Here is an 8,876-nt window from a genome sequence, read left to right as displayed (position 1 = left end):
ATGCAAGTCCTTACGGTTTAGGTGCAGTTTTGTCTCATGAAATTGGAGGGGTAGAAAAACCTATATATTTTGCTTCAACAACTCTTTCTCAAGCACAGAGAAATTACGCACAGGTTCATAAGGAAGCATTAGCCGTTGTTTTCGGTGTCCAAAAGTTTCATAAATACATTTACGGAATCAAATTCAAACTGGTAACAGATAACTCAGGCGTCAAAGAAATATTCAAACCGTCAAGAACAACTTCGTCTATAGCAGTAGCTAGGCTGAGCCGATGGGCATTGTTATTAGCCAATTATGAATATGTGATAGAGCATAGGCCAGGAAAATGTATGGGTCACGTGGATGGGTTAAGTAGATTACCTTTGGCAGAAATTTTAGAGATAGATGAGGAGTTCACACAATTAAATGCGATTTCGTCTTCCTCAATTATCGATATTGAGCTGGTCAAACAATTCCAAAAGTCAGATAGTATTTTGCAAAAAGTCTACAAAAATGTTAAGTATGGATGGTCGAACAATGTGAAATGGGAGTTGAAAGATTATGCTAAAGTTAGTAACAGTTTAGCAATAGAAGATGGAGTATTATTTTTTAACGATCGAGTAGTAATACCAGATAAGCTGAAAGATAAAATAGTCAGTCTATTCCATGAAAACCATGATGGTTTGGTAAGAATGAAAATGTCAGCTAGGAAACTCGTGTGGTGGAAAAATATGGATAGAGATTTTGAGCAGTATATAAAAGCATGTCAAGTCTGTCAGTGTAGACAAATCGTACCAAAAGAAATAGTCGCAACCAAATGGTTGCAATGTACGCGTCCGTTTCAAAGAGTGCATATAGATTTTTTCTTTTTTGAAAATAGTACGTTATTTATAATAGTCGATAGTTTTTCCAAGTTCATGGAAGTAAAAATTATGAAAAGTACTAAGGCAGAAAATGTTATAGAGATGCTAGAAATATTTTTTGCATATTTTGGGTTACCAGAGGAAATCGTGTCAGATAATGGTCCTCCATTTAGTTCAGAAAAGTTTTTGTCGTTCTTAAGAGCAAAAGGTATAAAAGTGAGTAAGTCCCCGCCGTACCACCCACAGTCAAACGGGTTGGCCGAGAGAGCGGTTAGGACAGTAAAAGATAGTCTAAAAAAGTATTTGTTGGATACAAGATTAAAACCATTAAGTCTACAAAGGAAGCTGAATCACTTTCTAATCAGTTATAGAAATAGTCCATGTACTGTAACTAAAGTCACGCCGTCGGAGAGAGTATTTTGCTACGTACCACACACATTAATAACAAAAGTAAATCCTATAAAAGGACACGAAAGACAAATCTTAACTAAGGTAGAATCAAGAAGGCAAGTTCCAATGATAACAAATCATGATCAGTATGAAGAAGAGGAAGAAGTGTATTACAAAAATCACTTTAAGGAACATATGAGATGGATTCCAGCAATAGTCAAAAAGAAAATAAGTGGTCTAAGATACTTAATAAGTCTGAATGGAGTAATACGCATGGTGCATAAAAACCAAATAAGGAAAAAGGATAGTAGGATGAGTAAGAATGTAATTGTAGTACCAACAAATGTAAATATTTCACATAAAAGGAAAAGGAGTGAATCAAGTCCTCCACCGTTAAGACGATCGAAAAGACTGGAAGGACAACCAAGATTAAAGTATCCTAGATAGAAAGTAAACTTCGTTTAAGGGGGAGAATGTAGTGTCGTAAGTGTAGGTTAGCGTATAAGCGTATAGTGTAAGCGTTAGATGTAAGTATATGTATGTATGTATTAGACTAAGAATAAAGAGTCAGTCGATAAATAGCACTCGAACGAGCAACACCTAACTCCATAATACTTCCCACCGTCGATCACTTTCATTCAATTCGAACACATTTAAATCAAGCTCCACCATTCAGCATTCAATCAGCGGTCGTTTCTAATGCGTTATTACATTTTCATTTCCATTTTCATATCGACGCGCAGAATGGCTGTCCGCGTGGTGATGAATCAACCCAACCACCCCCCAGTGTATGCCCAACAAGACACAAAGCACAAGCGCGAAGGTTCAAACCCGCGCGGTAATGGATCTTACGGAGGCCCACCCGCTGATGGCTGGACCAGTTCTGGAGAGTTGGTGGACTGGACAGGCTCTGACATCCAGCTAAAGGTGAGTGTGAGAGGTCCAGTGGACAGGGGAGACGATAGACCGCACATATACTTTATTGCACACCCTTTTGTTGTTGCAGATTGAGACGACAAAATATCTACGTCTGCTACGTGCGGCCACCGTCCCCCGTACGATGAAGAAATCATTTTAAAATGCAACGGAAAACGGCACGGCACGAGATCGCGACAACAAAAAAACGGAACACTAGAAACGGAGGGAAAGGATCAGATTGGTCAACGTTCGGACATCGTGGAGGAGTACACATTGGTGCTGCAAAATCTGCGGCATCCAGTCTCCTACGCGGCATGAACTAGGCCAAAAACAACTCTAATGTGTAGCCGCGAACCCGGCTCCATGGTGGCAGCTATGACACACATTTTTTGTTGCGAATTTCCGGCCACGACATGACGACGATTTGCCGGAGTGTCTCCTGGAGTTGGTCTGTATGGTTGGATATAAGCGCTCATTCGGAGTAACAAACGGAAAACTTTCCGTTGGAAAGACTCTAAACAAACGGAAAGCAATTTCTGCATTCCGCACACCCGTTAAAGTCCACGAACGCTTCAGGATTTCAAGTAAATTGCGAAATAAAGCTAGGTTTTACGAAGTGTCCATAAAATTATGATACCTTACCTCCGTTTTCTGGTAATCACTTAAGTATTAGTGATCGAACAAGTAAGCAAGAAATATGTAAAGACGCACCACTAAATTCTACACAAATCATGCGAACATTGTATTTGTCTATCTCTGCAGGATTACAAGTAAATCGCTAAGTAAAGCTAGGTTATACGAAGTGTTTATAAAATTCTAGTACGACCTTACCTCCGTTTTCCGGTTATAACTTAAGTATTAGTGATCGGACAAGTATGCAAAAAATATTTTAAGATACACCACTAAATTCTACACAAATCATGCGAACATTGTATTTGTCTATCTCTTCAGGATTTCAAGTAAATCGCTAAGTAAAGCTAGGTTATACGAAGTGTCTATAACATTCTAGTACGACCTTACCTCCGTTTTCCGGTTATAACTTAAGTATTAGTGATCGGACAAGTATGCAAAAAATATTTTAGGATACACCACTAAATTCTGCACAAATCATGTGAACATTGTATTTGTCTATCTCTTCAGGATTTCAAGTAAATAGCTAAGTAAAGCTAGGTTATACGAAGTGTCTATAAAATTGTGGTACGACCTTACTTCCGTTTTTTGATTATAACTTAAGTATTAGTGATCGGACAAGTATGTAACAAATATGTAAAGACACACCACTAAATTCTACACAAATCATGCGAACATTGTATTTGTCTATCTCTTCAGGATTTCAAGTAAATCGCTAAGTAAAGCTAGGTTATACGAAGTGTCTATAAAATACTGGTACGACCTTACCTCCGTTTTCCAGTTATAACTTAAGTATTAGTGATCGGACAAGTATGCAAAAAATATTTTAAGATACACCACTAAATTCTACACAAATCATGCGAACATTGTATTTGTCTATCTCTTCAGGATTTCAAGTAAATCGTAAAATAAAGTTAAAATTGAAATATTTCATGCAATATATAAACCTCCGTTTTTGTATTGTAACTTGAGTATTAATGATCGGACAAGTATGCAAACAATATGAAAAGACGCAGAATTAAATTCTAAACAAATCATCCGAACATTCTGGTTCTCTATCTCTTCCGGATTTCATGTAAATCGCAAAATACAGAAAATTTTGAAATATTTCATGAAATATTTCAAAAAATGAAAAATTTCAAGAAAAAATGAAACTTTTCATGAAATATTTCATGAAATATTTCGTGAAATATTTCATGATATCTGGTGCAGAAGGGGTTAAAGAGGCCTTAAAAAGGTGCAGGAGGGGGTGCGGCGCTGAAAAACCCAAAAAAAAACAAAGTAAAAAAAAAGTGGGCCCACGAACCGAAAAAATTGTCAAAAATCAAAGTGAAAAAATACGCTCCAAAATTTGAAAATCTGGAACCATCGATTAGAAAAAAGCAAAAAAAAAATTGGGCCCACGAACCGAAGAAAATCTGAAAATCCGAAGTGTAAAAATACGTTTTGGTTTTTGAAGTGCTACCTCCTCGCCTGGTATGCTCTCCTGTTACTTCAAACCATTTCGCCTGGTAGTTTTCGAAATCCAAAAGTATCCAAAATTATCGAAAAAGTACCAGCTGCAGCAACCAAGTAACAGGAGAGCATACCAGGCGAGGAGGTAGCACTTCAAAAACCAAAACGTATTTTTACACTTCGGATTTTCAGATTTTCTTCGGTTCGTGGGCCCAATTTTTTTTTTGCTTTTTTCTAATCGATGGTTCCAGATTTTCAAATTTTGAAGCGTATTTTTTCACTTTGATTTTTGACAATTTTTTCGGTTCGTGGGCCCACTTTTTTTTTACTTTGTTTTTTTTTGGGTTTTTCAGCGCCGCACCCCCTCCTGCACCTTTTTAAGGCCTCTTTAACCCCTTCTGCACCAGATATCATGAAATATTTCACGAAATATTTCATGAAATATTTCATGAAAAGTTTCATTTTTTCTTGAAATTTTTCATTTTTTGAAATATTTCATGAAATATTTCAAAATTTTCTGTATTTTGCGATTTACATGAAATCCGGAAGAGATAGAGAACCAGAATGTTCCGATGATTTGTTTAGAATTTAATTCTGCGTCTTTTCATATTATTTGCATACTTGTCCGATCATTAATACTCAAGTTACAATAAAAAAACGGAGGTTTATATATTGCATGAAATATTTCAATTTTAACTTTATTTTACGATTTACTTGAAATCCTGAAGAGATAGACAAATACAATGTTCGCATGATTTGTGTAGAATTTAGTGGTGTATCTTAAAATATTTTTTGCATACTTGTCCGATCACTAATACTTAAGTTATAACCGGAAAACGGAGGTAAGGTCGTACTAGAATGTTATAGACACTTCGTATAACCTAGCTTTACTTAGCGATTTACTTGTAATCCTGCAGAGATAGACAAATACAATGTTCGCATGATTTGTGTAGAATTTAGTGGTGCGTCTTTACATATTTCTTGCTTACTTGTCCGATCACTAATACTTAAGTTATTACCAGAAAACGGAGGTAAGGTATCATAATTTTATGGACACTTCGTAAAACCTAGCTTTATTTCGCAATTTACTTGAAATCCTGAAGCGTTCGTGGACTTTAACGGGTGTGCGGAATGCAGAAATTGCTTTCCGTTTGGTTAGAGTCTTTCCAGCGGAAAGTTTTCCGTTTGTTACTCCGAATGAGCGCTTTAAAGTGGCCTACGAACACGCGTCCATAGATCTGGAGATCAATTTGTCCAGTGAGTTATGAGTCACAGACGGCGATATGTGGTGTCTGAATGAGGTTTTCAGGGAGATACGAAGGAAAGGAAAGGGCACAGGGCACACGGGTTTCTCCATCCCACTCTTATCCCATACCGTCGGCGAGTAGAGGAATGTTAATTGATAATTCACGTTGCATTAACGCCGCTGTTTGACATCTTTAGCACTTCATTTAGGGTTCTTGTACGTTTTTGTTACGGTGATGAAGGTAGAAACGTTGCAAGAAGATTAGACAAGTGAGGTAATTCAGGAATGCATGCATTGTGTAGATTAGATGGGATAAAAATGTAACGTAAGTAGATGAAAATGTATCACCCTTGAAGTTTGATTTACAAAAGTGCTAAAAACGAGGGAATCAACACGGTTTTTGTATGCTATAGCTGGTAAACTTACGATTCCTGCATTTTTTAAACATGTTCTGCTATTTTTTGCTATTTTTCAATAAAAAAAACCACAACAATCACAACACAGTTACAATTTCGTTTTCGCCGAATGTAGCCTCCACGATGTCCTTCGCTCCTGTTATTTTTGGGTAAAAATTTAGTTTTCAACTTCGCCAAAAATCGAAGCGTTCAAAAACAGAAATTATTTTTCATGTAACAGGAAAGCATCCATCACAAGAGGTAGCACAACAGCGTTGAACCAGCTGTTCGGAGACCAATTCCGAATGATTTTTTTTCGCTCTTTTTAAACTGGTTTAGAATTTTACGGTGCTTATCATAACTCGAGCGTCCAAACGTAGATGGACGATTATTTCTAAACTAGCTATTTATAATTTATGTCTTTACCAATTTTCCTTTTTTCTTTGTTAGTTGTCTCAGCACATCCATCCCTTGTGCAACCGTTATATGCGATTCATTTCTGCTACAATGTGTGAAGCTGTTCCTGCCGGAATGCGTCGATTGTTTGGTATTGAGTCGCAATGGAGTGGGCGAAACTCCTTTCGGTTACTCTCTGCTAATTTATTGCTTAGGATATCGCATCTTCTGTGACACTACCGTGTCACTTTCAATCACTTTGAACACTTTCTCGTGCAAATGTTCGTCTTATCACGTTGTTTGTCGCTCGCAATGCATTAAACCGATTCATCAATACACGTTGCACAAACTGGGTCCGGTGTTGTCAGGGCAGCACTCGACCGTAAACTGGTGTCCACATTTGCTTGAAGTCGGATTGCTGCTTCCTTCAGCTGGTGTGGTGAGGTGCATCTGATTGTTTCCCGGATGGCAATTGATTGGGGTTTGTAGTGGTCGATGAAAGACGTCAAAATCCTATCGGAAAAGGAGGAGAAAAAGGATGAAACCGTGTGATTAGCTGGATGGATTTAACGTCGTCACGTATTTAATGGTAGAAAGATATATTGAGAGAGCACGTCACACAATTTATGGGAGCATTATGGAATCATAAATTTGATTTATGAAGGAAATGGTATTAAAAATGTGTTATTTACTATTATTTACTACTACAGTACGTAACAAAATTAGCTCACCAACCAACAAAATTACAGCACAATCGGGACATATTATTTAAGAGTTTGAGTCAAAAATGAATGAATAAAATGAGACATTCGACACTTAAAGGTTTCAATTTCAAATATGATTTTTTAAATTTCAAAGCTACTTAATTTACTTGCACTAATTCTCTCTGACTAAATTGAGATCTTGATGTTTTGTTGAGTAACATTTTCTGCAAAGTTTTAAGAAAAAATAACTCTTTTACACATGGTTCAGTGTTTCCTTTCACCCTTTAACTGCCCTTTTATTTGCCCCTTCGTTTTAGCGATTTTGAAGTAGCTCGATGTATTTATATAATATAAATTGATTTATTTTAATGCGGATTGGTGGCAATAAGCTTCTTTCCACTCAAATAATGCTTTAAATTAAGAAAAGAATAAAAAATCAGAAAAAAAATTTAAAAAAAATTTTAACTCGAAAATTTCATAAGGCTTACCCCTTACGTTTTTTTTGAGAAATTTTGCAAAAAAAATGAAATTGATTTATTTTAATGCCAATTGGATGCAATGTGTTTCTTTTCACTCAAGTAATGCTTTAAATAAAAAAAAGAATAAAAAAATTATAAAAAATAAAAAAAACTAAAAGTTTGAAAATTTCCTAAAGCTATAGCCTTAGCTTTTTTTGAGGAATTTAGCAAAATTTTCGCAAACGCGACAATTGCTGAACATGTAGTGACGGGTTTACGTGTGTGATCATCAATTCTAAGAATATCATCTCTCACCGAATGGGTTTTTAATGGCCCTCTCTCAACACGCATCGGTGGTTCAGTGGTAGAATGCTCGCCTGCCACGCGGGCGGCCCGGGTTCGATTCCCGGCCGATGCATATCTTGTGTTTCTTTTTTTTAATTGGAGCCGAAGATTAAGCTCATCGTTATCATTGCACGTCATCGTTACCGCATTGTAAACACAATCCTTCAACGATATCAACATTATGCGCAGATTTCCTTGCCCAGACCTAACGCCGTCTAAAATTTCGTGTTTTTAATCCGATGTTCATCCACTGCCGTTAACTGAACAGAAACTGTAAAAGCCACACACAAATACAGTAATATCGCTGACTCTCGGAAGCGATTTCCCTTCGCTTGCTCCCCTCTTGTTAGCACTGATTTAGCTAGGGGGAAGTTGGGAGCAGTATCAGTACCGAGTATGGCAACATTATTCGCAAACATCATTATCGCTGGTTTGACTGAGTGATCCTGCCCGTCTGCTCGACTTCCATCCCGGACACCCGCAACCCTAACGACAATGGAAAGTGCATATCAGCCTACCTTACGCATCGATGCACCACGAAACATGCGACGGGGGTCGGAAGGGGGGGACCATGCTTATTTGAACCGAAAACGCACTCCCACTGCCGAACGCCATTTTCGGCACGCCAATTTAACGTTTGTGTTCGGTTCGTCTGGCGAATTATTGGGATTTTCGGTCCGGTAACAGTGACACGCGGTTACGTAGCAGGATCATCTACAGGGAGGATGATGATTTGACATATTGGCCACATGTCTTCTCTACCAAACGGCTGGTGAATTGGACACAGGCCATGGTCTCCTCTACATTATCGTGCAAGGGTTGTAATCAGTTTTGGGGAATCGGAATTTTTGGATGTTTTTTTTTTGTTCGATCGCCTTTGAATGGGCGCATTTGCATTGATGATTGAGTGCATCGCGATGGATTCGCTCATAATTCGGATGGAAAAGGCGGGATTTAGCTTAGCTTTCATTATCGGGTCGGATTTGCTGCGGTTAGAGAGTGGATTTTTAGTGTCTTCCATCTGTCAAACCCTTAAAGTGCACTCAAATGACACGTACGGAAAAGTGAATTTAAATGGTAAAAGGTAACTTTTTGTA

General features: G+C 37.6%; 1 non-coding gene across 1 annotated transcript; it reads left to right on the top strand.

Annotated features, from left to right (window-relative positions):
- Window positions 1-7,781: 7,781 nt before the first annotated feature.
- Window positions 7,782-7,852, top strand: Trnag-gcc (transfer RNA glycine (anticodon GCC)). Its single transcript has one exon. It is a non-coding gene; the product is annotated as a tRNA-Gly (tRNA).
- Window positions 7,853-8,876: the final 1,024 nt, after the last annotated feature.

This window comes from Anopheles funestus, chromosome 2RL (assembly GCF_943734845.2).
Source record: "Anopheles funestus chromosome 2RL, idAnoFuneDA-416_04, whole genome shotgun sequence".
NCBI classification, from domain to species: Eukaryota; Metazoa; Arthropoda; class Insecta; order Diptera; family Culicidae; genus Anopheles; species Anopheles funestus.
The sequence above is the reverse complement of the archived record's forward strand: the minus strand, read 5'-3'. Positions and strand labels throughout refer to the sequence as shown.